Below are 6672 nucleotides of genomic sequence, written 5' to 3' on the forward strand. Positions count from 1 at the left end.
ACATTCCACTGTGTGAATCATAACATTGAGAAGAATGGGAATTCCAGAACACTTCGTGGTGCTCATGTGGAACCTGTTACACAGAACAAAATAATAATGTGTGGTTGAAAATCAAGAAAGGTGTCATGGCTGTATCTTCTCATTATAATTATTCAGTCTATATGCTGATCAAATAATTTGAGAATCTGGGCCATAAGAGGAATAATGTGGCATCAGGATTACAGAAAGACTTATTAACTGCCTTCGATATGCAGATGACACAGCCTTGCTTGTTGAAGGCAAGAAGTCTTAAAACTCTTGTTGTTGAAGATCGTGGATTGCAGCATCCATTGTGGATAACAGTGGCTGCAACAATAGGCTCAAACATAACAATAATTGTGGGGATGGCTTATGACCTGAAAGTGCTTCATTCTGTTGTACATATGGTAGCTATGAGTTGTAATTTATGAGTGATATCTAACAACAACAACAGTGATAGGAATGCAAAAGGTGGAAACAAAAGAAAAAATTATCAATAGTTGGAAAATATGGGCCTGATGGCAGAAACAATGTGAAGGATCACATGATATAATTTTGCAAAAGCAACAACTTATTCATTGCAAATACATTTTTAAGCTACATAAAATGGTACTTACATGTGCTGTTGTGTTTGGATGCTATAGTGTAGGTTCAGAGTTGTAGTGAGTCTATGGAGGGCAGAACATAAGACAATCCATTTCTATACCCATCATCACAATCACTGATGACCTTTAGTTTTCTTCTTGAGGGTGTTGGACTTGCTGACTAATCTGGTGTTCTGTCATTACTGTTCAGTGTGCCAAATATGGTCTTGATATTATCTCAAAATTGAGATGGGAGATCCCAAGGTCATATTTTGGATTTGTTTTAATGTTCTTCATCTTCAACCTGAACCTACATTTGAGCAATTGATGCTTTGTTCCACAGTCTGCCTTTGGCCTTATTGTCACTGATGATATTGAGTTTCTCCATAGTTTTTCCTACAGATTTCCTGAGTATTCCATCTGGTGAAGTCTATGTGTATAAATACTGTTTATGTTGTTGAAAAAGATATTTGCAATGAAGAAGTTATTGATCTTACAACCAAGACCATAGTTTTCAATTTCTTCCTGATCTTTCCTCTTTGCTTCCAATTCTAGAATTCCAATCACTGGTAACTCTCAATGCATTTTGTTTAATAAACTCAAGACGGAAGAAGTTGGTAGAACCCTCCAATTTCTTCACCAATGACGTTAGTGTTTGGTGCACAAATTTGAAAAATAGTTGTATTCGCTGGTTTTGTTATACATAATAATTTGATATTATCTATAGGCATATAGATAATGTCTTACACCATGCAGCCTTGTACTTGAATATAGATCTTGAAATGTCCTTTTTGAAAATAAAGGCAGTGCAATTTCTCCTGACCTTTTCATTGCCAGAAGAGAAAATTATATGATTCAAAATGACAAATACCAGTCCATTTCTTCTCATTAAGGCTTGAATGATCTGTCTTTATACATTCTACTTTAACTTCCAATTTCCAAGATGTAGACTTTGTACATTCTATGTTCCAATTATTAATGGACATTTGCAACTGGTTATTCTCATTTGTGTGCTATTTCATCAGCTGGTGAAGGACCCAAAAACTTGATACTAAGGTTGACTTTCCTTAGAAGGGGCAGCTTTTCCCCATTGTATTTTGACTCCCTTCCAGCCTGCAGGCCTTATCTCCCAGGACCGCATATATAATGTTCCCACTGCTGCTCATAAGGTTTTCTCAGACGTAGGCAGCCATCCTTCTTCGTAATCAATCTTTTTTTTTTTCTTGATCATTATTGAGGGCTCTACATCTCTTTTTTTTATTTTACTTTTTTTTAGGTACAGTGTGCTTTATTGATGGTGCATAACAAGGTCGGGCTCTCTAAGCCCCTCCCCTTCCTTCAGGGGGTTCCGATGTTATATTCTCAGTGTGTTGGGGGATTGAATTGGGGGCAGAGACTCCCCAGCAGCTGAGGGCCTCTCTTCCTCTAGTGCTGTTGCTGGGGCTGCTGGTCCAGGGGGCTCTTACTCCTTGGAGGCCATGTGGCCATGAGGCCCACCACCCTGTTGCTGTAGTCAAGTTCATTGTCATACCAGGAAATGAGCTTGACAAAGTGGTCGTTGAGGGCAATGCCAGCCCCAGCATCAAAGGTGGAAGAGTGGGTGTCACTGTTGAAGTCACTGGAGACAACCTGGTCCTCGGTGTAGCCCAGGATGCCCTTTAGGGGACCATCGGACGCCTGCTTCACCACCTTCTTGATGTCATCGTACTTGGCAGCTTTCTCTAGACGGCAGATGAGATCCACGACTGACACATTGGGGGTGGGGACACGGAAGGCCATGCCAGTCAGTTTCCCATTCAGCTCCGGGATAACCTGGCCCACAGCCTTGGCAGCACCAGCAGATGCAGGGATGATGTTCTGGGCAGCCCCACGGCCATCACGCCAGAGTTTCCCAGAGGGGCCATCCACGGTCTTTTGGGTGGCAGTGATGGCGTGGACTGTGGTCATGAGTCCTTCCACGATGCCAGAATTGTCATGGATGACCTTGGCCAGGGGGGCTAAGCCCTTGGTGGTGCAGGAGGCATTGCTGACCATCTTGAGGAAGTTGTCGTACTTCCCGTGGTTCACACCCATCACAAACATGGGGGCATCGGCAGAAAGGGCAGAGATGATCACCCTTTTGGCACCGCCCTTCAAGTGAACCCCGGCCTTCTCCATGATGGTGAAGACACCGGTGGACTCCACGACATACTCGGCACCGGCCTCGCCCCACTTGATGTTGGCGGGATCTCGCTCCTGGAAGATGGAGATGGCCTTCGCATTGACGACAAGCTTCCCATTCTCAGCCTTGACGGTGCCGTTGAACTTGCCATGGGTGGAATCATACTGGAACATGTAGACCATGCAGTTCAGATCAATGAAAGGGTCATTGATGGCAACAATTTCCACTTTGCCAGAAGTGAAAGAAGCCCTGGTGGCCAGGCGCCCGATGCGGCCGAATCCGTTCACTCCGACCTTCACCATCGTGTCTCGGGGATGCGGCTGACTGTGCGGGAACGGGAGAGGAGGCTGTCTGTCGCAGGAGGAGGAGCAGAGAGCCGGCTCTACATCTCTTATTACAGTCCATACATCAGTTGTATCAGGCACATTTGTACATATGTGGCCATCATTCTTTTTTAGACAATTACTTTCTATTGAGCCCTTGATATCATCTCCTCTTTCCCCCTCCCTCCCTTCTCCCCCTCATGACCCTTTGAGAGATTATAAATTATTATTATTTTCATATCTCACACCGAATACTGTCTCCCTTCCCCCCATGGTTTCTGTTGTTATTCCCCCTGGAAGAGGGAGGGTGTGGTTATGTGTTGATCATTGTGATTGGTTCCGCCTTCTTCCTCCCTACCTGCACTTCTCCCTACCCTTCTGGTGTTGCTGCTCCCATTCCTGCTCCTGGGTTGCAGGTGTCGCGAGCTCTTATCTGTATCTGTGTCTTAGCTGGAAAGCTCTACTGAAACTTGCCCTCTTGTTGGTGCTTTTGGGTGGTATTTGAAATAGCTTTCACCATTACGGCAACATGAAAGTCACCATAGGATGACAAACTAAGAGGCAAGTGGTGGTTCAGTCTATATGATAAAAGCAAGTAATTCGAGAAATTGTATTATATGCAGATTAATGTGGCATCAGATTTTATACAATTGATGTATGTATATGTATGGATTGTGATAAGAGTTGTATGAGCCCCTAATAAAATGTTTTTTTAAATGCAAAAAAAAAAAGAAAAAGAATTGGAGACTCATTAACAACCTAAAATATGAAGATGACACCACTTTGCTTCCTGAAAGTCAAGAGGATTTGAAGCAATTACTGATGAAGATCAATATGGACTACACCTCAACACGAAGAAAGCAAAAATGCTTGCAACTGGGTCCATAAACCACAGCATGATAGATGAAGGAAAATTTGAAGTTATCAAATATCTCATTTTAATTGGATCCACAGTCAACATCCACGGATACATCTGTCAAGAAATCAAATGACACATTGCACAGGGAACATTAGCTACGAAAGGTATCTTTAAAGCATTCAAAAGAAAAGATGTCACTTTGAAGACTAATGTGCACATGACTCAAGCCATGATATTTTCAGTCCCCTTATTTGCATATGAAAGCTGGGCAATGAATAAGGAAAGTCAAAGGAGGATTCGCGCATTTTAATGATCGTGTCGGAGAAGAGTATTGAATGTACTCTGGACTGCCGGACAATAAACGAATCTGTATCAGACGAAGTGCAGCCAGGAAGTGAATGTGGCGAGAGTTAGTCTGTTTGCCTTGGGCATGTTATCAGGAGGGCCATTTCCTGGAGAAGAACATCACACTTGGTCAAGCAGAAGGTCAGCAAAGCAGGAGCAGGAGCAAGAATGATGTCGTGGTTTCAGCGATGGCCTCCTAACACAGGAAGCATCCGGCTAAGGGGGCAGGAGCTGGCGGTGCTCCCTGGCAGATCGGACTGCTGTGACTTGTAACGGAATCAACAGCACCTAGCAACAACAGTTCCTTTGCCTTTTCATAGAAAGTCATATGAAGTGTTCTACATGTATAAAGTTATCTTATGAATTCCTACTGGTGTTATGTGAAATCTACAGAACACCTAGTGAAAATCTATTAATTTACAGTATACCCACATGTTAATTGCAACTATTCAAAGTTTGTGGAAAATATTTAACACTTTATCATTTGTTTTCCCTTTTGACTCATCAAAAATTTATTCTTTTTAAAAATTATTTTCTTCATTCCTTTGGATCGAGGGGTTTCTGTGTTTTTTTTTTGTTAGTTTCTTCTGGTTGTTCTGTTTTGAGGTTGTTTTTTATTTCCTTTAGTATGATTTTCCTTTTATGAAATTGAGGATAGGTAAATCTATAGAGATGGAGGTTGAGGGGAAGTGGAGAGCTAATAATAAGTACTAGAATGAGAGAAATATTCTAAAATAGATTGTGGTGATAATTGCACAACTATTTCCAAGATGTTTAAATCATTGAATAGTATGATATGTGAATTATATGTCAATATAATTTTAATTACATTTTAATTTCATGAAAGTAATGGACTTTTTCTTCCCATGAACTTTTTGAAGACCTCTCACATTGCGTCTTTCACTTGAGGAACAAAGTATACCTCTCTGTTTAGAGCATTAATTCTTTGATTTATGTTTCCTATATTTCTGTACACAGATATTCTATATACGTGCATAAGTCAAAATAACTATTTTACCAATGATCAACACCAGTTGTAATAGTACATTGGCAGGGAGTTTCAGGGGTTCAGGCTGGATTCAAAAGAGGATGCGGAATAAGGAATAAAAATCCTTTGGACATGCTGTCAAGAGACGAGTCCCTGGAGAAGGACATCATGTTTGGGAAAGTAGAGGGGCGGCAACACAGAGGAAGGCTCTTGAGGAGCTGGATTGACACTGTGCTGTCACAACAGGCTCATGCACAAGAACAATTGTGAGGATGGTGCAGGACTGAGTAGTGTTTCATTCTGTTGTGCATAAGTTCATTATGGATCATAACCGACTCAATGGCACCTAAGAACAACATATAAGTCGAAAAGAACTGTTACAAAAATCATAGAAAGCTTGTATGTTAGAGTTCTCTGGAAAAGCAAAACTAGTTATGCTTTTATGTGTGTATATATTGAAAGAGACTTACATCAAGAAATATCTCACACAGTTGTAAAGGGGAAAATCTAGTCTGATTCAAGTCTATGGAACAAATGAAGGCTTCTTCTGACTCTCATACCTGAAATGATTGACAAATAGAAAGCAGGAAGCTGAGGCAGGAAGACCACAGGCTGGTGGCAGTCAAGCTCAACGAATCTGAATGAAACCTAGTTGCAGTCTGCTGTTGGCTCTTGAGATGGGTAGGAGAACCAGATGCAGCAGGTAACTTCCACACATTGTCAGTTTATACTAAGAGTGGGCCACACACTGGATGAAACCTCTCAATCATATCAAGGCTGTGACAAGATTAAGGAGGTGTATTCTCTCCTTAATTGCTTGGCTGCTTCACAGAAGATCCTGTCATGGAGTTGACCACACTACGTAAGATCATACTTTGGAGAATTGCGTCCCATCCAAGTGGTCATAAAACCTGTTGTTGTTGTTGCTGTTGCTGTTGTTAGGTGTCATCGAGTAGGTTCTGACAAATAGCAACTCTGCACAACAGAAGGAAACACTGCTTTGTCCTGCACCGTCATCGCAATCATTCTTATGAATGAGCCCATTGTTGCAGCCTCTGTGTCAATCCATCTTCTTGAGGACCTTCCTCATTTCCCTGCCCCTTCACTTTACCAAGCATGATGTCTTTCTCCGGGTCTGCGCTCTCCTGACAATATGTCCAAAGTAGGCAAGACAAGGTCTTGCAATCCTTGCCTCTAAGGAACACTCCGGCCTTCCATCTTCCAAGGTAGATTGGTTTGTCCTTTTGTCAACCCGACACTCTTTTAAGGTTCTTCCCAAGATCTCAAATTCAAATGAATTGAGTATTCTTTCTTCACTATCTAACTTTTGCATACATGTGAGGCAATGGTAAATGCCATGACTTGGGTAAGACTCACCTTAGTCCTCAAAGTAA

At 41.9% G+C, this 6672-nt stretch overlaps 1 pseudogene; it reads right to left on the minus strand.

Annotated features, from left to right (window-relative positions):
• Nucleotides 1-1989: 1989 nt before the first annotated feature.
• LOC142443553 (glyceraldehyde-3-phosphate dehydrogenase-like) lies at nt 1990-3071 on the minus strand (annotated as a pseudogene).
• Between the last annotated feature and the right edge of the window lie 3601 nt (nt 3072-6672).

Source organism: Tenrec ecaudatus, chromosome 3 (assembly GCF_050624435.1).
Source record: "Tenrec ecaudatus isolate mTenEca1 chromosome 3, mTenEca1.hap1, whole genome shotgun sequence".
In the NCBI taxonomy this organism is placed as follows: domain Eukaryota; kingdom Metazoa; phylum Chordata; class Mammalia; order Afrosoricida; family Tenrecidae; genus Tenrec; species Tenrec ecaudatus.